The sequence below is a fragment of the Syzygium oleosum genome, unplaced genomic scaffold (genome assembly GCF_021117445.2).
Source record: "Syzygium oleosum isolate NSW1041296 unplaced genomic scaffold, Sole_v2.1 Sole_v2.39, whole genome shotgun sequence".
NCBI classification, from domain to species: Eukaryota; Viridiplantae; Streptophyta; class Magnoliopsida; order Myrtales; family Myrtaceae; genus Syzygium; species Syzygium oleosum.
Window position 1 is genome coordinate 2,688,772 of NW_026607523.1, and position 25,043 is coordinate 2,713,814.

The 25,043-nt window shown below is 40.2% G+C and overlaps 1 protein-coding gene and 1 pseudogene across 1 annotated transcript in view; one reads left to right on the forward strand and one right to left on the reverse strand.

The window, feature by feature from the left end:
* The window catches only part of LOC130135921 (uncharacterized), a 39,458-nt gene extending 38,022 nt beyond the window's left edge, over positions 1–1,436 (forward strand). Inside the window, exon 13 of the transcript XR_008815063.1 lies at positions 1,363–1,436. The gene's annotated coding sequence lies outside the window, so the exon portion shown is untranslated. The remainder of the gene's footprint in view (positions 1–1,362) is intronic.
* Positions 1,437–2,012: 576 nt separating this feature from the next.
* On the reverse strand, positions 2,013–16,883 carry LOC115666815 (protein ACCELERATED CELL DEATH 6-like; annotated as a pseudogene).
* Between the last annotated feature and the right edge of the window lie 8,160 nt (positions 16,884–25,043).

Here is a 25,043-nt window from a genome sequence, read left to right on the forward strand (position 1 = left end):
CATGACATGGTCCGCGAATTCATTTGGTAGTGATTTATGATTTTCATGATTGTTGAGCATTCGATTTTGAAAAGTCGATAATTTAAGGAAAATTGCATTTACATGAGAAAAATAGATGGAACAGAATGGGCGAAAGAACATATTGTGACATGGTGTTGTCATGGCGGAAAATTGTTCAAAAAGTCCTAGACTTATTGTACTTTTGCTAATTGAGTCCTAAACCTTTTCACGTTTTGTCAATTGAGTTCTAAATCTTTTTACATTTTACTAATTTAGTCCATCTGGCCAATTCAGGCCGAAAATCGCTAATGTAGACATCAGCCGTCCTACATGGCATGGTCGACGCTGACGTGGATAATCTTTAATAATATTTTAATATTTTTTAAAATTTATTTATTTATTTTCTTTTTCCTTTTTTTTCATTTTCTTCTCTATTCCTTCTTTTTTCTTTCTAAACTCGAGGGCCGCGAAGCCTTGCTAGTCGCAGGGGAGGGTTGCAGCCTTCGCCCAGACAGTGGGCAAGGTGGCCTCGCTCATGGCTGCGATGGCCTCGCCCACAGCTAGTGAGGGCCTGGCGACTCTCGTTGACCAGAGTTGTAAAAAAAACAAAGAAAAGAAAGGAAAAAGAAAATAAAAAATAATAAAAAGAATTCGAAAAAAATATTAAAATACTATTAAAAATTGTTTACGTCAGCACCGACCGTGCCACGTAGGATGGCCTGCGTCCACGTTAGAGATTTCTGGCTAAATTTGGCAGGATGGACTCAATTGGCAAAACATAAAAAATTCTAGAATTCAATTGGCAAAATTAAAAGGTTTGAGACTGAATTGGCAAAAGTGCAGTAGGTTTATGACTTTTTTTATAATTTTCCCGTTGTCACGGTGGTGTAAGCTCATAATAACACGCTTTTACCCTTACTCGATGCTCCAATTTGCGTCCTTATACCCTTTGGACTGAATTGGATTGAAAAAGAGAGGAATGTATCTAATATATGCATTTCCTGCATATCGAGCTTTACACCGAGGACTGGATTGGATTGAAGACCTTGGATGAAACTCGAAAGTCAGATTCATCAACTTCTCTGCGAACCATCTCCAGATGGCTCTCGTCGACGTGAAAAAATATATAATACCTTACTTGGTGGATGATGCAGCTTTAGCGAAGAACATGGCAACAGGAACGACTTCTAGTAGCTGGATCCCATGGGTTCAGGGTTTGTATCGAAGATTGGTTAGGCTGTTCAAGGATCGGCCGCTGCTCCTCTGTGTGCGTTAGAGAGTGATGCATGTATTCCCGGCTCGAACACAAACACGAAGCAAAATGATTGTTTTTGGCATGAGTGGGTGATTGAATTTTTATAGGTTGCTATGGTGATGCATCCTTGGCCTTGTGTACCTAATTATTTGATGATGTTACTCACTGGATTGACTTGAAAGTTCTAATATTACCTAATCGGAAATGAAGGATCTTGCAGCAGCCATGACATTGCTCTTATTAGATGCTGGAAATGTTATGGTGCTTTCGCGGCTTTGCGCAGCTATGCCATTAAAGAGGGACGCATAGAAGTCGAAGGCAAGTCCCACTGCAACTTCAACTATATGCTAGTAAACATCACATTCTTTGACAAACCGTCAGGCCTCTATCCACGTCTACTTGTAACACTAAAATAAAATATGGCATTGGTAAATGCATTATAATATTCCTAACTTACTAACTTTTAATCGTGACCACTTGTAAAACTTAAAAGGTATTGGTAACTTACTAATTCATTTCACATTAGTATATTAATTATCATGTCGATAACTTACTAACCTCTTACCCAATCTATTTTTAAAATTTAGAAGTTGTTGACTCAAACAATTTGATATTGGTAAGTATATCACGATGTAGGTAACTTATGAACCTTTACCCTGTCCACCTGTAAAATTCGAAAAGAAATCGGTAACTTACAAATCAATTTGGTGTTAGTAATTTTTTTACAATGCGGTCGACTTACTAACCAGTAACTTGATTTTGCGAATTTACATCATAAATTTCTTCAAACATCTACTGAGGTCGAAGAATGTTCAAGGAATTTATGGAAATTGAAGTAACGGCAATCAACGGTAGAAACAAATAAAACTCATTAATGCTACGAAAAGCATTTTTATAATTAAAATACACACAAAATCCAACACTTTCATTGCAACCTCAATATGATCACCAAACAAATACCAACTTAACCGCAACTGCTCAGAAACTGCGAACCCTCAACTGGGTTGCAGTCGAGTTGTACGTCCTTCACATACACGAAAAGTCTCGACTTGCTGGCCTCGGCTGCGCTCCAGTCATCTGGAGCACGGCAATTTTGACGGCGCTCAATCCAACGGGTCGACGTTGACAGGTTTCAAATCGGACAGCTGACATAAAAGTGCTCGAACTTGACGACTGACAAAGCAAAACAAAAATCTCCCGTGCACAAGCTCACGGGACCATAAAACCAGCCCAGCCATTAGCAGCTCTTTCAGTGTATCCCATAAGCACTCCATGCCTTTGGGAGGAAATAATCGGGATATAGATATACCATCCCAAAACGATGTTCGGGGTCACTGATAAAACCGATGATGTAATGACTCCCGACATCCACACACAACCCAAGGAACGATGGCGAGCCCAATGGTTCTGGTCAACACTACATACGTACCCGAAGCAAAGGCTAGCTCCATTGCGAGCATCGCAATGTAAATGAGAGTTCCAGAGATTTGGGTGAATCTCACCTTTTCACGGTCGGTCAAAGCAAAAGTATCATACTGTAAGAACAATGCCTTGGCGGAGAAACTGAACGCAATAGTGTTAGTTATCACAAAGGTTATGAAAGCTGCCCTGCTAGCAAGAATCGCCATTCCTTGGTTGGGTTCGTCACTGCTATAACCTCTGGGCATCGTAAAGGCCGCGGCGAAGGTCGCTGTAACTATGAACGCTGCCACTACTACTTCAAGTTCGATAATTCCTTTCATTGGCGAATCGGAATTTTCTTGGTTAGGAGTATTACTTCCTGTGGTTATAGAACCCGCTGGTTGACCCTCAAAAAGTTGCTTGTCTAACCTCTTCTTGACATATTCCAAAGCCCAGTCTTGCATAACCGGGAATCCATATATCCTCTCAACGCACTATAAACATGAGATGTGAGAGTGACCTGAAAAATGTACAGAAAGTATCAATTAACGCGTGGTCTTTCCCGGTAAAATACTTCAAGACCCTCACTTTACTCACTCAAAATCCATCTATAACAAACAGAATTCCCAGCTGAGTCCTAAAACAATATTAATCAATCAATTCATCTCCTTTAGATGAGGTCAACAATTACACTTTCGGGTATGCCATATCTGAATGAAATTATTTAGGAATTGTTTGAAGTCCTTTTTCTCAAATTGGGTAGAGTGCAGGGTGTCTCTCTTATCTCAAAACTTGTTTGAATGGGGGCAGAAAGGAAACAGAAGGATTTTAGGCACAAGAGCCATCAAACAGTCTGGATTTATTCACCACCCGCCTGGGTGGCGCTGCTGGAGCGCGCACTCTTCCTCTCGCAAAAGGTTGAGTGTTCGAATCCCGGGCGCCGCAGGGTGACTTAACCGGTGGCACGTGTGTGGTGGCTAGCACGTGTCGCCCCCAGGGTTTACTCCCCGGCTGTCGGCCGTGCGGGGGTTCCCTAGGTTACCAAAAAAAAAAAAAGAACAGTATGGATTTATTCTCCCTTACCAAAAAAAAAAAACTGTATGGATTTATTCTCCATTTTTCTTTTCTTTCTTTTCCCCCCTTTCCCTTATCCCCTAACATAAGAAGCTCCCGACCCTCTAAAGTTTTGCATTTGTTTCAAGATAAACATGCCCCACATTTACTTCATAATTTTTTATAAAACAAAATATTCGAACTTAAAATTGCTTTATACTATTTTATATTATATGCAGTTAACTGTTGGCTATTAATACCATATTTGTTTTTTCTTTATGTAATCTGTTTTTAAGTGGGGCTTTTACATGTGGGAATGAGGTAGATGGTTTAAGACTATAAGTATTAATTGGCTCTATAGGGACTTCTATTTTTAACATTTTTGCAATAAGAACTGCCGGCAAGATGACTATTCTGTAAAAATAAATTTTAATATGACAATGCAAATTCATAACTATGTTATAGAATCAAACAAAATACTTGAATACAATTTTTTATCTACAAATTTTGTGTTACTTTTCCAATACTCATATATATGGCTTAATCAATTTTTTCAGTAGTCTAAAAAATTTCACATTTTACTTTGTCGCTATATAATTTTTGTGTAGACATCAATTCATAGATTAATTTTGTACTTTGAAAAAACAATATGACCCTATACATTTGGTTAATAATAGAAGAAAACATTATATACTATTATATACCAACTCATACATATAAGAGAAACATAAAACTTCAAATCATGAATTTAGATTCATTGACTATATACCAAATAACGTTTAAATTAGTAAGCTATGTGAATTGATTTTGATGTCTTGTTATACGAACATTAATGATAGATTAAGTGGGATAAAAAAAGCTTTTTTAATTTTTGTCTAATTAATTTAATAGTTAGTATGCTAATTAATGTTGAGTGAAGTGGGAGGGTATGAAGCTTAGTAATAATGTGGCTCAACCACAAAGTTCAATCCTACCCAACGTTCTTACTAAATATAGTTAGATACGAAGTATGAAGTCCCTTCACTCGGAGCCCCTTTTTCAAATGTGGGTCACACTCACTAGAGCAATCTATGCTACAATTTGTCTACAAAGTAGACGCAAAAAGACTTTTAGGTTGTTTGCATGTGAAATGAGTATCACTTGGGCCACAGTTTCTAAACGATATTGAAGAAATTACTCTGCGAGTGAACAAATCAGGCTCTATAGTGTTCAAGCAAGCATACCTCCTTACGAGCAAAAAAAATGTCAAGGGCGGTCAAATGTTCCTTATTTGTGGCAAAACAGTTCACCCTCCTATCTTTTGCAAGTATGTCCATGATGTGGTATTTTCTATGAAGCACAACCAAATGCAGAGCCGTATTTCCATAAGTGTCTTGCTCGTCGATAAGATCCTCTAGGTTTGGCATCCCTAGTATGTGCATGACAACCCTTGTTTTTCCACCAATAACAGCTGCATGAAGAGCCGTTTGCCTTTTGGTGTTTATCATGTCACAAGCATCAGGACAGGATTTAACAAGCTCGTCAATGACCTTGATGTGGCCTCGAAACGCTGCAATGTGAAGAGCCGATTCCCCCTCTTTGTCTGAGCAGTATGCCACTGAAGTATCGTGTTGCAGGAGCAGTCGAACTGCTTTGACATTGCCAAAGCAAGCGGCATAATGAAGAGGAGTCCATCCCATATCGTCTTCTTCTCTGATCACCTTGGTATCTTCTCTAGGATTTTCTCCCAACCTCTGCAAATACAATACGAATATGTCATGATTTAGACTGTCTTTGGTATCTTGACATAGATATATAACATTGCATTTCACCCCATTTAGCTTTCCCCTTTTTCTTCGTACTGGGGAGAAATATGTTATGGTTATTCTGAAGTTTCTCTAGTGATATTATGCAACACGTGTAGAATCTAACTACATTCAATGTAGCATAATGCAGGAACTTGTAATCGTAAGGAGAAAATGTCGAAACAAATAAGAATACCAAAAAAAAAAAAAAAAGAACTGGATGGGAGAGAAAAGGGAAGACGTAGGGGTATATGATGGTGATGGTGGTTGCTGCCACTGCCACCGCAGGAGGGTTTGATGATGATGGTGCCCAGAGAACGAGATCTTAGAAAAAATGCGAAGAAAGAAATTTAAGTAGGTGCGAAAAATAGAATCTTGATAACAATGATTTTTTTCGAATGAACACGTAATCCCAAATGCAGTTGGTTCCTTGGGATATTCTGTGTTATGATACTCACGCAGATAGAAGCGATAACTTGGAAAACTCTTCCACGATTCGACTGGAATTCAATTCAATTTCATAATATCTGAATACAAAGCTGGACGTCCTTTATAATGATAGGACTCCTAAAGATATCCGAATTAATGAAGATAATATCAAAGCAAATCAAATAATGATAGGACTCCTAAAGATATCCGAATTAATGAAGATAACATCAAAGCAAATCAAATCTAATCTTATCTAATAAAATCTGATGTAGAACAGTTAGCCTGTGATTATCTTGAAGAATGTGATCGCCGTAATCGCCGGAAATCTCGGCAGTTTTTCTGATTAGGCAGTTTTTTTTACTTTAGGCAATTTCGAATTATCAATATTTCGTTTGATTTTATTAGATAAGATTAGATTTGATTTGCTTTGATGTTATCTTCATTAATTCGGATATCTTTAGGAGTCCTATCATTATTTGATTTGCTTTGATGTTATCTTCATTAATTCGGATATCTTTAGGAGTCCTATCATTATAAAGGACGTCCAGCTTTGTATTCAGATATTATGAAATTGAATTGAATTCCAGTCGAATCGTGGAAGAGTTTTCCAAGTTATCGCTTCTATCTGCGTCATTTGGTATCAGAGCAGGTTTCTCCTGTGACGATGGTGAATAACGTGAATGTCAATCTCCCCGCTGCTGAGGGCCGTGAGAACGAGCCTATTACGCGGGCTGAGTTCAATCAATTCGTGGATCAAACCAATCGGAGGTTTCAAGAGATTCTTGATGCCATCCAGCGTTTGTCCACAAATCATGCGCCTGGCATTCTTCCAGCCGAGCGAATTCCTGTCGTTCGTGATCCCGAAGATGCTATGGGGCGTGAAGGAATTCCACGACATAGGCGTCAAGACTATGTCGAGGATACGGAAGACGAAGACGATGAATTCCAGGAGATGCAGATTCGTGGTGGTCGCCGATACAGGGGATTCCAGGAGGAGCATGTTCGTGGGGATCGACGGTAGGGGGGCTATCGACGAGATCCTGAGTAGTATCAACTAAAGGTGGATCTCCCTACTTTCAATGGGAATTTGGATATTGAAGATTTCCTTGACTGGCTTTGGGAGGTTGAAAAATTCTTCGACGCTATGGATATTGACGAGGATCGCCAAGTGAAACTTGTGGCGTACAAGTTGAAGGGTGGCGCTTTAGCTTGGTGGGAACAGACTCAATTGACGCGACGTCGACAAGGCAAGGCTCCTATTCGATCATGGGGTAAGATGAAACAGAAGTTGAAGAAGAGGTTCCTCTCAACGGACTATGAGCAACTGTTATTTCAACAATTCCAGAATTGCCGACAATCGAATAGATCGGTCCAAGCTTATACGGAAGAGTTCCTTCGACTCTCCGCTCGCAATAACCTGGATGAGTCCGAGGCACAACAAACTGCTAGGTACATTAATGGTTTGCGACTTAATATCCAGGATCGGGTTTCTTTGCATCGACTATTCTCTGTCGAAGACACCCAGGATAAGGCGCGAAAAATTGAGGTGCAATTGGAGAGGACTAGCCCTAGTACTCGTGGTAGCAATTATTCGGGTCGTGGGTCATTCGGGAAAGGAAGACAGCCTGATGTTGCAAGTTCTTCTAGTCGACAAAACCCTGATTCGAGCCGAGTTCCAAGGGGTACTACTGGGACGCCTAAGGAAGCAGTCGCAGCAAGCAATCGCACTCCCAATCAGAATACCCGGAATCCATATGCCAAGCCCCAACCGATCAAGTGCTACAAGTGTAACGAGTTGGGCCATCGTTCCAGCGATTGTCCTCGTTGTAGAATGGCCAATATCGTTGAACATGACGAAGATGTGTATGAGGAAGATTGGGAAAATGAAGAAGAAGTGGGAGTGGAAGATGAAGTGGGCGAGCAAGTTAATTGTGTTGTGCGTCGTCTATTGCTTGCTCCGCGGACAGAAGATACCCTGCGGAATCAGCTTTTCCGCGCTCGCTGTACTGTCAACGACAAAGTATGCGATATCATTATTGACAGCGGAAGTTGCGAGAACATAGTGTCGAAGGCCTTGGTGGATCACTTGCAACTAAAGACGGAGCCGCATCCCACGCCCTACAGGATCGGGTGGATACGCAAGGGAGCAAAACTTAAGGTAAATCAATTATGCCGTTTACCTATTTCGATCGGGAAATCTTATCAAGATACTATTGTCTGTGATGTTGTGGAGATGGATGCGTGTCATGTTTTACTGGGTCGGCCATGGCAATATGATGTTGATGCTACACACCGAGCTAGGGAGAATACGTATTCTTTTGTGTGGAAAAGGACTAAAATTACTTTGAGACCGAAGAGTAATTCCCCTCAGATTGTGAAGAAGCAGAATGCAGGGGTTATGATGAATATCCGAAAGCGTGAAGGGATGTATTTGATTGTGGACAAGGGCGACCAGCAAGTTATGGTTCGTGTTCCCGACATTCTTAAGCCATTATTAAAGGTATTCAGTGATGTTATGCCTGAGGATTTACCTGACGGATTACCTCCTTTGAGGGATATCCAGCATGAGATTGATTTTCTTCCAGGTGGTAGTCTTCTTAATTTGCCGCATTATCGGATGAATCCGAAGGATAATCAGATTCTACAGGAGCAGGTGGGAGAGCTCCTTCGAAAGGGCTTCTTACATGAAAGCAAAAGTCCATGTGCAGTTCCTGCGCTTCTCACGCCAAAGAAAGACGGCACCATGCGTATGTGTGTAGACAGTCGTGCCATTAATCGGATTACGTCAAGTATAGGTTTCCGATTCCACGACTTGATGATATGCTAGACAGGACTTGCTTTGGATCACGATTTTTACGAAGATCGACCTTGAAGCGGATACCACCAAGTTCGCATCCGTCCTGGCGACGAATGGAAAACGGCATTCAAGACAAGTACGGGTTTGTACGAATGGCTTGTCATGTCGTTTGGACTCACTAACGCGCCTAGTACTTTCATGCATTTGATGACTCAGGTTCTCAAACCTTTTATTGGCAAGTTTGTGATAGTTTTCTTTGATGATATACTCATATATAGTCCCGATGGGCGTCAACATATGGACCACTTGAGGGATGTCCTACTAACCTTGCAGCAAAATAAATTGTTCATTAATCTGAAAAAGTGTAGCTTCATGATAGAACGCCTCTTGTTTTTGGGTTTTGTTGTTGGCGCGGATGGACTTCACGTTGATGCAGATAAGGTGGCCATGATTCGCAATTGGCCAGTTCCAAAGAATGTTGGCGAGGCTCGAAGTTTCCATGGCCTTGCAACATTCTATAGGCGTTTCATTCGAGATTTCAGTACTATTATGGCCCCGATCACTGACTGTTTAAAAAAGGGCAAATTCCATTGGGGAGATGAAGCTTCGGTCAGTTTTGCTCATATAAAAGAAAAGCTCTCCACGGCGCCGGTATTTATGCTCCCTGATTTTGAGAAGGTGTTTGAGCTGGACTGTGATGCTTCCGGCGTCGGGATTGGCGTTGTCCTTTCCCAAGAAGGTAAGCCTATAGCCTTCTTTAGCGAAAAACTTAATGAAGTTCGCCAGCGTTGGTCGACATATGAGTAGGAATATTATGCTGTCGTGCGAGCTATAAAGCATTGGCAGTCCTATCTTTATCGGCAGGAATTTGTTCTTAACACCGACCATCAGGCTCTTAAATATGTCAAGAGTCAGAAGCAGTTAAATCGAATGCATGCACGATGGGTTTCTTTTCTGGAGCAATTTAATTTTGTGCTTCGTCACAAAGCAGGCCATTTAAATAAAGTGGCAGATGCGCTGAGTCGACGTGATGCGACACTCGTGACCATGCGCACTGATGTTGTCGGTTTTGATCACCTATGTTCTCTTTATCCTGAGGATGATGATTTTGGTGAGATATGGGAGAAGTGTTCTGAAACAGGTTGTCATGGCGATATGATAATTCAAGAAAAATTCTTGTTCTTTGGCAATAGATTATGCATTCCTCGTGGTTCCTTGCGTGAACAACTCATTCGAGAGCTTCATGGTGGTACTCTCGGCGGACATTTGGGGCGAGATAAAACTGTAGCCTTGGTGGAGGAGCGGTACTATTGGCCTCAACTGAAGCGAGACGTGGGGCGATTTGTCAATAAATACTACATTTGTCAGATCGCTAAGGGTCACTCTCAGAACACTGGTCTTTATACCCCCTTGCCTATTCCTTCGGATCCTTGGGTAGACATATCGATGGACTTCGTGTTGGGACTTCCTCGCACTCAACGGAGTTTAGATTCTGTTTTCGTGGTGGTTGACTGGTTTTCGAAGATGGCGCACTTCATCCCTTGTAAGAAAACTTCGGATGCTTCGCATGTGGCAAGTTTATTCTTTCGTGAAGTAGTCCGTCTCCATGGTGTGCCGAAGACAATCACTTCCGATCATGACACGAAATTTCTGAGCCATTTTTGGCGTACTTTATGGCGTTTGTTTGGGACTAATTTACAGTATAATAGTTCTTTTCATCCCCAAACGGATGGTCAGACGGAAGTTGTGAATCATACTATGGCGGATATCATTCGCTGCCTCTGCAGTGATATGCCTAAGCAGTGGGACCGGTATCTTGCTTCAGCTGAGTTCGCCTTCAATAACTCGGTTAACCGCTCTACCGGTACATCTCCCTTTCAGGTCGTTTATGGGCGTACACCACAGCATACTCTAGATTTGGTTCCCTTGCCCAAGATTCCTGGCTATAGTGTCGCGGCGGAGAATTTGGCGACCAGAATTAATGAAGTCCAAGCTGCTATTGCTAGTGAATTAGCTGCTTCTAATTCAAAGTATAAGGAGGATGCTGACAAACGGCGACGTTCGAAAATTTTTGAGGTAGGCGATGAGGTAATGGTTTTCCTGCGAAAGGAGCGTTTTCCGGTAGGTACCTATAATAAACTGAAGCATAAGAAGATTGGTCCTTGCCGCATCCTGAAGAAGATCAACGACAATGCCTACGTAGTTGACCTTCCTGGTGATCTCAACATTTCCCCTACATTTAATGTGGCAGACTTATTTGAGTATCATGCTCCCGATACACCCCTCTATCCTGATCATAACTCGAGGGCGAGTTTTCCCTAAGAGGGAGGAAATGATGTAGAACAGTTAGCCTGTAATTATCTTGAAGAATGTGATTGTCGTAATCGCCGGAAATCTCGGCAGTTTTTCTGATTAGGCAGTTTTTTTTACTTTAGGCAATTTCGAATTATCAATATTTCGGTTGATTTTATTAGATAAGATTAGATTTGATTTTATTAGATAAGATTAGATTTGATTTGCTTTGATGTTATCTTCATTAATTCGGATATCTTTAGGAGTCCTATCATTATTTGATTTGCTTTGATGTTATCTTCATTAATTCAGATATCTTTAGGAGTCCTATCATTATAAAGGACGTCCAGCTTTGTATTCAGATATTATGAAATTGAATTGAATTCCAGTCGAATCGTGGAAGAGTTTTCCAAGTTATCGCTTCTATCTGCGTCAAAATCAAATCAAATCTTATCTAATAAAATCAAATCTAATCTTATCTAATAAAATCAAACGAAATATTGATAATTCGAAATTGCCTAAACTAAAAAAAAAACTGCATAATCAGAAAAACTGCCGAGATTTCTAGCGATTACGGCGATCACATTCTTCAAGATAATCACAGGCTAACTGTTCTACATCAGATACTATGTACAAACTCTAATCTTCTTGTTTTAGTCTGCAAACTAAGAAAAGACTAACCGGTTGGAATGTATTAGGGGTGTCAAAACCAAACACAATACCCGAACCGAAACACGAACCGACCCGACCCGAACATGAAATTTTCTTATTGGGTCGGGTTGGGTCTCAACTTGTTTGGGTAACAATAAAAAAAATTGGATATTGTTTGGATCTATTAGGCTTGGGTACCCAAGCCCAACCCAAACAAGAAAACCCAAACAAGAAACCTTACATCTCTCTCCCTCTCTCACCTCTTCTGCGATCTCTTTTGCAATCTCTCTTCAACGTCTCTCTCTGCCGCGATGGAGCCACCGCCGCCGCGACCCTCCGCCTCCTTGAAGCTCCGCCTCATGTGCAGCTACAGCATAGGCGTGGCCCCACGCCCCCATTCCAAGTCCCTCTTCTACCACGGCGGTGAGACCCGCATCGTCACCGTCGACCGCGCCTCCGCAGCCGCCTCCCCCGTCTCCCCCACCCTCGCCGTCGCGCCCCCCTTCGCCCTCAAGTACCAGCTCCCCGACTCCGACCTCGACGCCCTCATCTCCCGCTGCATCGACGACGACCTCGCCGTCATGATGGACGAGCTCGACCGCCTCTCCTCGTCGTCGCCCTCATCTCCGCCGTGGGCCTCTCTCCGTCGCCGCCAGCACCGGCTGTCTCCGCCTCCTCGTGCTCCGATCTTCTCGTCGGTCGGTCGCTCGCTCTTCTTTGCCTCGCCGTGGGCCTCTCTCCGTCGCCGCCAGCACCGGCCGCTCCTCCCTCTACGGGATCGGAGAGCACAAGCCCGTCGCTCCCGGCTCCGGCCCAACCGGACCTTAACTCGTGGAACGCCAACATCGCGATTTGGAACCTCGATGTCAGCACATACGGGTCGCATCCGTTTTACATGGACGTCAGGTCGTCTGCGGGCGGCCGCGGCAGAGGAGGAGTTGGGGCGGGCACGAGCCACGGCGTTCTGTTGCTGAACAGCAATGGCATGGACGTGGTGTATACTGGGGATAGGATCACTTACAGGGTGATCGGCGGGGTGTTGGATTTGTATTTTTTCCCCGGGCCGTCGCCGGAGGCTGTCATGGAGCAGTACACCGAGCTCATTGGCCGGCCGACCCCAATGCCATACTGGTCCTTCGGTATGCTGCTTTTGATGAGTTTCTTTCAATTGTTGTTACTGACATTTTGCTGAATTTGATTCCACTGTTGTTCATAGACTTCTGTAGTATTTAACATAATGAGGATGGAATTGAAGATTCTGGGTTTATTGCCCTTGACTTTTTTTATGAGTTTATTCTCTCATGGAGATGACACTGGTTAGATTGTGCATGTTATGCTCAATGGACGTGATCGACGAGGGAGGCAATTCATCCTCCCGGACTCCAATTCATACTCCCCTCTTTCCAAAACACGAACCCGACCCGACCCGAACATGACCCGATTGTGTGGCTATATCGTGTTCGGGTCTTGTTTCGGGTCGGGCCAAGCACACATATTCATTGTTTCGGGTCGGGTCGGGTCGGGTATCATGAAAATCCGACCCGACCCGACCCATTGACACCCCTAGAATGTATGTAATAGTCAATGAATAAAACAATTAAGACAATGAAACGACAACAACGACTCGAATACTTTCAAAACATAACCCTCGCGCATAAGTGGTCAAGAGGCATGTCCTCGGGAATAAAGCATGACCTTTCATCAATATAAAAGTAATAACAAATAAATAAATAGCCGCGCTTTTTTCACTCCGTGTCGCAGTGTTTTTGATCATAGTGTCCCTCATGTGGCCGTCAAATTGTGCTCTCCCTCTTTTCTTTTCTTTTTTTCCTGGCAGGTATCACTTTTCTTTTACTCCTTATCACATTCTTTTTCCTCCTGGCCAGTCAAATGTGCTGTCCGTCTGGAATAAAGGAATAGAGAGGGACGCTAAAGGCGTGGAAAGATATGAAAGAGCAAAGTGACACCCGAGAGGAAAGAAAAGAAGGAAAGAAAATGCGGAACACCACATTTTGACTGAATAAAAAAAAAGAGACTAATGCTAAAAGGTGAGTCCCATAAGGGACAATGTGATCAGAACACCATGATAGGGGAGTCTATAAGCCAAAGGAGTGGAAAAAGCCCAACCCATAAATAAATATTATTTCTATTATTATATATACAAAATACTAGTGTAGATGGGGCCTTCACTGCCACCACTAGCAATCTCATCAAAGAAAAGCCTTGCATTAGAGAGAGAATTTCGGTTAAAATTTGTTTCGATTTAGAATCTTTTGATACTTACTTGGTAGTGCATAGTGCATTGCGGCATGTAGAGCTGTTAGTCCCTTAGGGCCCTTATAAGAAATCACTACAAAAAAAGCCGGGTTTTGCCACGAATTTTGCCACGAAAAATTTCGACAAAATTCGTGGCAAAATGAATTTGCGACGAAATTAGAGACGGAAAAAAATTCGTCGCTAATAGGCCGTCGCAAAATTTTGCCACGGAAAATTCCAATTTTCGTGGCTAATTTGCGACGAATTTTTTTCGTCGCAAAATTCGTCGCTAATTATCCGTGGCAAAATTCGTGGCTAATTTTGCAACGAAAAATAATTCGTCGCAAAATTCGTCGCTAATTATTCGTGGCTAATTTTAGCGACGGATATTTGCCACGAATATTATTCGTGGCAAATATCCGTCGCTAATTTGCCACGAATAATATTCGTGGCCAATATCCGTCGCTAATTTGCCACGAATATTTTTCGTGGCAAATATCCGTGGCTAATTTACCACGAATATTATTCGTGACAAGAATCCGTCGGTAATTTGCCACGAATATTATTCGTGACAAGAATCCGTCGGTAATTTGCCACGAATATTTTTCGTGGCAAATATCCGTGGCTAATTTGCCACGAATATTATTCGTGACAAGAATCCGTCGGTAATTTGCCACGAGATCTATTCGTGGCAAAAGTCGTCGCTATTATTTTGATTTATTTTTTGGTCGCGAAATTGCGACGAAATATTTTCATGGCAAAAAGTCGTTGCTAATTATCACGTGGCTAATAAAAATTTTTTTTTGACGAGTTTATTCGTGGCTAATTTGCCACAAAAAAATTCGTGGCTAAATTCGTGGCTAAAATTCGTGGCAAAAATTCGTGGCTAATTTGCCCGCAAATTTTTTTTTTTATCAGTATTTTGCCACGAAAAATTTTGACTATTGCGGCCGACATTATTCGAAAACAAATTTGGCGACGAATTTTAATGAATACTTTAGCGACGAATGTTGTTTAGGAACGATTTCGATTTGAAATCTAATTAACATTGATAGAAAATCACAGTCAAGACAAGAACAAACCCCAAAAAGAAAGAAATGAAACAATGTTCTAAATTAGCGAGTTCGCAAACTGTTATGGCAAACTATTGATCTTGCCAAGAAGTTCTTTCACGTTGTGGCAAACTGTTGCGGCAAACTGTTGCGGCAAACTATTGATTTCCAAGAATCGAAGTCCTGTCCATCTGCAGCGCAAACATCACAATATCAAACTCCTAACCCCTGTTAATTTTTTCACATCTATTCAACAGCAGAAGCACAAAGCAGAAGCACAAAGATATAAGTACCTCTTGGAAATTTAAACTAGCAAGGATCATCATCAGCATCATCATCAGCATCATCATCATCATCATCATCATCATCAGGAATCTCATTATCATCATCATTGTGGCCATCACCTACTGGATTAGTAGGAGGTACAGGAGGACCGTCATCAGCTTCGAGGTTGAGGTGTTGCATGATCAATTGCAAATGTTGGTTCACTCCTTTCATTTCTTCGTCCTTCTGTACAAGTAATTGTTTCATTTCTTCGTCTTTCTGTACAAGTAACTGTTTCATTTCTTCGTCCTTCTGTACCAGTAATTGTTTCAAGCGGTTCAATTCTTGGTCCGTTCGCTCCTCGTGTTGTGCCCTTAAAAAAGCCGCACTGGAGGATGAAGTTGCAGCAGCCGGCGTTCTGTACATCCTTAACAAGGATCCCAATTCCAAATATTTGACCTCTTCTCATTCCACCCGATGCCTCCATCCATAATGCCATACTGTCAACCGATGGCTCGGACGCAGCAGCACTATCACCATCACCATCACCATCACCATCACCATCACCATCACCACTAGCAGCAGCCGTGCTCATTACAAGTTCATCATATTTGTCCTACATTAACAATATTAATAAAAAAAAAAACTTCATATATATAAATACAAAATATAACCTTACATACCTTAATAACTTTTGCTCGATTGCCGGTCCATGTCTTATCTTTTTTCTGAAAGGTGCGTTCAAATGTAGCCATAAATGTTGGTTCCGTCCCCAATTCATCTGCCTACAAAATATAAACATAAATGAAATGAGTAATTATTGATTTAACTTTACAACATGTTTAAAAGACTTACCATTCTTTTTTTATGCTCCCCGATATTAATAGAGCCCCCAGCATATGTGGCAGACCCTTCACTAGAACTAGAAGCTCGATTCTTCTTATTAATTTCACTGATTTGCTTATGCTTTTCGGTGTCCCAAATTCTTTTGATTTCCGCCCAATTGTCAGCTGTAATAAAATTCGGCTTTTCTTGTCTTCTCTTTGCTCTATTCATCACAATTCGCATGTGATCACCGGCTTTCTTCTTAAAAATTCTTTTAACTTCTTTCTCTTCCGCTTCATCCCACCTGAACTTCCGCTGCAAGCAATCAATAGAAAAATAATTGTACGCTCAGTATGCTAAATCGAACTTAGTTTGTGAGGAAATAAAAGGACAAAACTTACCTTGAACTCATTCCACCACAATTCCTTTACTTCTTTTGGAGCAGTGGTCCAACTACTAAACTGCCCCATCCAATAGTTATCGATTATTTTATTAAGTCTCCTCACAACATGCGTAGAATCCGTGAATCTGCAAACGGGTTATAACTTATTTCAACATACGTAGCATCCGTAAAGCATACAGACAATTCAGTTGACATCCATAATAATTCACATATATTTAAAAAAATGAAATACTTACGAATCTCCAAATGGGGCTATCATGAATCGGGTATCTTCTTCATAATTCGAGTGTTGCGTTGAAGAAGAAGGTGGAACCGAAGGCGATGGAACTGAAGTAAATTCAGTTCGCATTTGAGGGTCGGAGGAAGGGCCAATGTGTCCATGTACTAGTTGAGGGTTAGATAAAAGGGTAGGGGCAGGGGAAGCGGAAAGGGATGGAGATGAGGACGAGGAAGAGGAAAGGCCTGATCTTCTTTGTGAAGCATCATCACGACGCATGTGACCTCCACGTTTATACTAAAAGGTGCAAGGTTAGACAAAAATAAAGAAAATTATGAACATATATTAAGGACACATAATGACGTACGTCGTGAAGCTTACCATTTTGTTATTGAGAGCAAGAGAGATGGCCCCTGAAAAAAAGGAAGCTGTCCAGAAATGTCTACGAGCTAAATTTCTGGTCCCACAACGGTAAAAAAGGAAGAACTCATCTAGCTGGTCAGGGTCATCAAATTTTCAGTTAATTTCTGTAATTCGACTTGTTTTAAAATTTAATTGCATGTTTTGAAAGCCTTAGAACTTAATAAGTTACACTTTCACAACAAATTTTATGATGCAAGTAAATCACTAAGTTCTGTTCAAAATGAATATATCAACTTCAACAAGAAAATCAATAAATTTTTACCTCGAAGGGAGCCACTCCAGAAAACGCAAATGTCACGGAAATAGTTTTACCCCGATGGCCAAAGCTTCAACCTAGGCCAAAAAAGGTTTGGAAATAGTTTTCAAACCTAGATAATGATAAAATGACTCCGAAACGAAAAAAAAAAAAGCGGAAATGTCACGGAAAACACTATTCACCAGAATCATTTTTTGCCAAAAAACCCATCTAAACGACTCCAAAAAGCCAAAAAATGGCTTGCATCACGGCCATAGGCCGTGAATTTCGATCAGCGGGCCGTTTCCACTTGACCGACCAAATTTCAGCTCATTCCGACAACATTTCACCTTATTTCGACCAAATTTCAAACGAATTTCAACTAAATTTCAACCTAAATCCGACCAAATTTCAACCTAAATATGAGAAATTGATTATGTTTCGTTCTGTTTCGTGGGCTTATTATTTTGTCTAAAAAAATTCGAAAAACTCAAAAATTTCAAAACTTCATAGAATAGCTTAGAATACCTATTTAAGAACACCCTGCAGCTTTTTTTTATTTTATTTTGTCGGACTGTCTTCCACTTTTCATCAAAATCAGAAGCATTGCAGACGCATGATTCGAACATTCCTCTTGAAGAATCGAATCTGATAGAACTCATTTATTAAAGTAACCATAATCGCGGGCGGCCCAATTGGAAGGAGTCATTGTCTTATAATGTGCTCAATCTTTTTAAGCTGTAGTTTCCTTTTCTTTTCTTTTTTTCCGTTTTTGACCGACAAGTCCTTTACTCAGTAGTCTTCATGGGCCTACTTCCTCGTTAATCATGGATTCTCATCATGTTACGCTCGATAGGTCAACCAAGTCTGGTCCCACTCTAAGATTTACATATATAAACTTCTATTGTGCACGGACATAGGTAAAAATCAGTCGACCCACAATTTGAGTCCATTCAATGATCTCCTCTACTTCTATGATCCATTAAAAAATGTTGTAACTCATGTTCATAACGTTTCTATTGTAATGTTTATAGAAGATACTATAATGTATAAAAATTCACATCTATCATTTTTCTCATTAAATACCGTGTGCAAAAGCAGGGACTAGCATACTATGTGGAAGAGAGACGTGACAAAAGCTAAAGATTATTTTGAAAAAAAGAGAAGGAAAGACCGAAGCTGTTCTGCTTTGTCGGCGAGGGCCAGCGACCCTTGTTGGGGTGTCGGTGAGGGCCGGCGACCCTTGGGTGAGGGCTTGCAAGCCCTCATCTACGTCACACAGTAGTCGCCACTGTGAAGATACATTCGTAAGACTATTCTTCTGATGTTCTGAACTTGAACCTCTAGATAACATTAGCTACGATTATGTCGTTCATGGAATTAGCAATTAGTGTCCTACCCGTACCACATCGACATTATGTGTATGTAGAACTGAATTCTTAACAGCAAAACCGCATTGGCAATGGGTCGTTTGTTTTTAACTTAACCTTCATTTTTACTTATGTTGGTCTAGGCTTTCCTCCCACGTTGGTGCCATGATTAATTTTTTGTTAGTTCATCAGAAAGTGGACTTCTTCTTGTTGATTTACTCTTTCCACTGTCTCTTATTTTGTTGAGAAATAGGAGACGCTCATGGGAATCGTGGGCTATGCCACTTCTAGAGCAGGTAAGTCGTCAACCGACTATTGCTTGTTATCCATTATGATTTGTATCTTATGAATCCGTGACAATCTGTTATGTTCCTTGCTCATGTTCTTCACCGACTATTGCTTGTTATCCATTATGATTTGTATCTTATGAATCCGTGACAATCTGTTATGTTCCTTGCCTTTCAGATTGCCATTGCTTGTGAGAAGGTGTTGAAGTTACACTTTTTCGGGAATAATTTCGATATCATAGGTGAAGAACATGAGCAAACTTAGCTATGGCTTCAACATAGTCGGGCTTTCTCAGGTGATGACGATGAATGCCGATCTTAACCACATTATAAGTCGCTAACTATGCATTCCCTCATGTTGATGGAGACATTCTGCGGATTCTGTAAAGTAGGCATAGATAAGTGGGCAATTTGTTAGATCTACTAAAACAGTAATTCAATTGAACTTGAAATTTAACATATTGAGAAGTTTGTGATACTTCACTTGATGCAAGAGAAAATCCGCAGCTGTCAGTTAAGAGTGAGCAAATTGCGTTGACGGCATCAAAGAACTAGAGCTCGGACTTAAACTGGCTTAAACTGTTAAGACAGGACTTAATTCTTCATCATCTCTAGTTTCAACGAGTTTACAACATGTTAGGAAAGAGAGGATGTTGATAATGACTGCATATCTTATTAACACCAATTTTAGTTAAAATAAAATTTATAATTTTGAGTTATTGGGGTAGTTGGAAAGTTTAAGGTGGTATCCTCGTGGATGGATATCCAAAGTCTACAAATGCTTTGGAAAGCTTAAAAAATGAAGTTATAGTAGCCATTATTTACCTGTAAACATGTGGTTTAGATGCTGCAATGGTCAGCTATTTATGATTATTTTATGCCCTCCTATGTTGTAATCCAGTAATTCTTAGTTAACATAACCAACACGCTGTATTGATGCAGTACGTCAACAGCACAGTTAGCTCAGTAAGAGATGCATGGATTAAAGACAATGTTGTAATCTATGTATTCTTATTGTCATCTTTGTCCTGTTGCCAGTTACCTAGTTTCTCATGTTCATGGTTAGAGTATCTGTCTACCATCATTGCAACTTACCTGCCTGTCTCAAAGAGCACCATGATTGGTCGAGGCGTTGTTGAATTTTTGTGATGGAGGACCTCTGGTGAGAAAAAGTTCTACAAAGGGTGAATTTCACAGTTCTGTGTTATGCATTCTTTCTTTTCGATATTGTTCTTAGATTTTATTCCCCTTTGTCCTTTCACAAATCTTGTGATATTCTTTATTGTACTACGGGCCAACTTTTGAGATAATGCACGGAAGTTCTCTTTCTTGTCTATTGTTCTTTAAAGATGTTGAAGGATAAAACTTTGAATCTGCAGAGAAAATGTGATTCCACGCTGCAGAATGACACTTCGTTAAGCCATGCCACTATTGTGTAAATTTCTGCGACTTCTTGTTTGATCCTAGAAGTAATACTTGACTGCAGTCGTGGGCCTTTTAACAGGAATCTCTTCCTAGAACTTTTTGCCTGTGCTAGTAATGCAGTGGGCCTAGACTAAAAACCTTGACTACGTTGGCATAACACATCTGAAGCTCCTTCAATCTGTCTTCGTATTTCAAGCATGACATTGAGGGAAGAGTGTATAGAGAGAAGAGGAACAATATCTTGATAAAGGTTTAAGGAGGAATTATTGACAGGACTGATTTCCATCCTGTAAAAGATTAACTTCCTCATAGAGGAATGTCGGGTTTTAAGGATGATGAATGAACTGTCGATCACAAGCCTTTTGATGTTCACTTTACATTCGTGTATTTCAAAGGGTCTGCAGCACATTGCTGCGCTAATTCCCTATCTCCATCCAGCTTGCTAGATATTCTGGAGAACTTTGGATGGAACTTGGTACTTATCTCATTTTTCCTTCTTTACTAGTCAGAAATCTAAATGATTCATACCAAATATTTTCCTATACTGCAGACATGAAACAACATAATGTCACAAATTAAATCAACTGCAGAGTTTGCTAAGTTCTTTCTTGCTACAACCGTATCTAATATAATTGATGAATTTGCTAACCTGTCTTCTTGATGCGGTTGTCCTTGGCAAAGGAAAAAAGTATCCTACTGCTTAACCACCAAAGAGAGCCATGTAACTTTGTCCTCTTTCACCTGGATTGAAATTTACGATTCGTTTGATGAAGGGAATCGCAGATGGTAAAAGAGAAAGAGGGTTGTGATAGGACAATATCATAACATGTCACATTCAGAATTTCTAATGGAAAGTTAAAAATTAGTCGGCCCACGGAAAAGAAAACTTAGTCTCTTCTTTTTTCGAATGATGACTCTCTAGCCCAAGTAAATGCGGGGAAAAAGGAAAAGAAAACAAGGATGAAAGGAATGAATAAAGTTATATGTGCTTTCCATTTGGGAATTTTTTTTTAATTAGTGGACAATAGAGGAGGTTAGTTTCCGTACTTTTGTTACTTGCCATTGACACCAACTGCCCATCTGAAAATTTTCAAACTATTGTGTTATTCAAATACCAAGCAGCAAGTCATTTTCCTAAATTCTTTGATCCTTATCAATCAATTCATTAGGAATCTAAATTACTTCTCCAGAGTGCTTTTTGTTAACTGTTCTAACAAACTAGGCTTGTTTCTTTGTTCGTGGAACAAGCGAAGAACTTCATATCATTAGCAGATAACCACGTTGAAAACCTTTTAAATCTTGATGACAGATGAGTTTAAAGTTTTTAACACCTTAGTAGTAGTACCTTGAAATGTAGTTATGAGTATATTTAGCCACCAATGTACGAAAAGGACACTGGAAGTGTAATAATTTTTGTACGTCACTCACTTCAGTGTCAAAACTTTTCAAACAATCACATGAGTGTCACTTTTGTTAAAAAAAAAAATGACCACTTCAATTACATTGGCGATTTAGGTAGCAATAGTTTAGTATATAAACTCCGACATGGCTTGTCTACAAGATGAAGTTAGCAATTAAACCTCCAAACGGCGTGTTTAGAGATTGTTTGCCCAAAATGAAGGAACTGGGGCAAAATTCAATGTGTTTTTGAAGAACCCTAACCCTAATTTCTCAAATTTGGGAAAAATCATCTTATCAAAATCTCTTTATCAAATCTTGCGCTAAGAAGACCAAAGTTGTGAAATGTTCAAAACTTGTTCATGATACAATTTCACTACAAGGCCTCGTCTTCAATCCTCCACTCATGGCCTCATCTTCACTGCAAGGCCTCCTCTTCCTCCTCCAAGCTGGAAGAACCGGTCCCTTCTTCATCCATTCTTCGGGTTTCGTCGTCCCCAGCTATAGTGAAGGAGAATCGGCGCATCATGACGACAAACGAGAGGTGAGAAAGAGCGCTCTGGTCTCTATTGTGAAAGCAGAGCTCTATTTCTCCATTGCGTTTGCTCTGTTTTGTCCTCCTGCACGCGTACGCCAACACAAGAACATTGATTTTATTTAGTGTTATTAATTTTCTTTTGCCCTTTTCCTCATCACTCATGCAAGACAAACCTCCAAAACTCAGTTTCATCACTCATGAAACTGAGTTTATCCATGACAAACCTCCAACACTTAATTCTTCTTCTCTTCCAAAACAAGACCAAACCCACCTCCCAATTTCTTTTGACTTCTTCAGATCCACACCTCTCTTTTTACGTACAACCAAACTCTTCTTCCAGTATTCTGTCCTAAATTCGTGATCTTCCGCTTCATTTATAGGCCTAATTCCAAAAAAAAGCACCAACTTTAGGTCGAGGGACAATTTTGGCCCGAACTTTTTTGTGTTACATAAAAAAGCACCAACTTTAGGTCGAGGGACAATTGTGGCCCGAACTTTTTTTGTTCCATAAAAAAGCACCAACTTTAGGTCGAGGGACAATTCTGACCTGGACTTTTTTTTTTCCCGTAAAAAAGCACAAACTTTTGATTGAGTGACAATTCCGGCCCCAATTTTTTTTGTCTCATTAAAAATCACAAACTTTTATCATAATCTAAATCTGGCCCCCTGTTGACTTTCACCATTGTTTGAGAAAGAAGGTTATAGTGATGAGCTTGGCGAATCTCGTCCATGGCATCTGTCGATAGGCAGTGGTTGATTTCAGATTACGTTTGGCCAGAGAGATTCAATCTGGAGATATTTTTGACTTGTCAGTGAAGTGAAGGAGATGAACAGTTTTACCGTTATTCTTCAAATTGTAGCTTAGAGAATATGACAATAAATATTGCTTTAAATCCAGTTAGCAAGCCACATGGATTTATTGCTAATGTGGAATAGTCAAGTTAAATAATCAATAGTTCCAAGTCAATGGGGGCCAGATTTGGGATTTAAGTCAAAGTTAGTGCTTTTTTATAAGACAAAAAAAAGTTGGGGCCAGAATTGTCCCTCAACCTAAAGTTGGTGCTTTTTTATGGGACAAAAAAAAGTTCGGGCCAAAATTGTCCCTTGACCTAAAGTTGGTGCTTTTTTATGAGACAAAAAAAAGTTCGGGCCAGAATTGTCCCTAGACTTAAAGTTGGTGCTTTTTTTTTGGAATTAACCCGAAAGGTTATTGCAGTGTATTCGTTTTGAATCGGTTCTTGGTAGAATGCCGCAAAGATAACAGAGAAGAGATTTTTGGGGAGAGAGAGAGAGACGCCTTGTGGTTTTGTTTACGTTGCCATGTTAGGAAGAAAAAATTCCCAGGCTGGACTTCTTTTTTATAAAAAAAGCCACGTATGAATGAAAATTTTATAAAAAAAAGCTATGTAAGATGAATTGCTGGAATTTGTCGCCGAAGGCAATTAAGTGGTTGTTTTTCCCCCGATATGGCACTCAAATTATCACCAAAAAAGTTTTGGCACTAAAGTGAGTATCATATGAAAGTTATGACATTTATACCGTTCTTTTTTCCCACCAATGCTCTTTGAAATAGAAACTGATAAATGGTGGTAAAGTATTTAAGCTAGATCGGGGTCCTTGTGATTTAGAAAGCATGCACTCTAAAAGGTTCCATTCTTTTGAGAATTATTTCCCATGCTCAAACCAATTCTAAAATTAAGAATTCTCTTGAAAACTTGCACGCGCATAGATATATGAAAAACCAGGGGACTGGAATAATTTAGTTTCCGGTAACATTGGTATTGACTTGGAATTAACTGTTCTGTTTTTTTTTTTGAGGTTTATGTTATTAAAAATTCGAAATCTATATCCCAATCACACATTTATCCAAACTATTTTTCGTCTCACCAAAAACTCACAACACATTTATCTCAAATTGATTTTCGTCTCACAAAAAATCCTAAAATTGGTAACCTAATCGAAATTTACCCTCAACATCATATCCTAAACTACTAATGGATGTTGGATTTGGATTAGGGCACCAGTTTGGGGTAAACATGTAATGAGGAACCAGTTGGAGATTTTTTGTGAGATGAAAAATAGTTTGGGGTAAATATGCTATACGGTATTAGTTTTGGATTTTTAATGGTATTAACCCTATTTTTATTGCATCTTGTACCGTCAACCAAGACATAGAACATAGAACAGATTGAAACATTTTCTAAGCCTTATATATGAATGATTAACCATGTTGAATGTAATACTGAGGATTACGAAATCATTATCTTTACCGGGCTTCCTCCTCTACAATCTTATAGTGTAGGAAGTGCAAATCCATGACATGGTCCGTGATTACATTTTGTAGTGATTCATGATTATCATTTGATCATGGAGCATTTGACTTCAAAAGGTCGATGATCTAAGGAAAATTGCATTTACATGAGAAAAATGGACGTAACACAATGTATGAAAATACATATTATGATATGTGTCATTGTTGTGGTGTAATATCGTCATAACACGCACTCCCTCAGTGCACTCCTTTTGAATTTCTTTTTCTCGGTCATCCTCATCCACCGGTTAATCGCCATCGGTTTGCCATCGCCGGCCCATCAACTAACGTACATAACAGAAGGCACCGGTTGAAACTACTCGAGAGGTTTTTGAGCGTCCAGGAGTCATTCTCTCTGAGTGATTTCTTCTGAATCC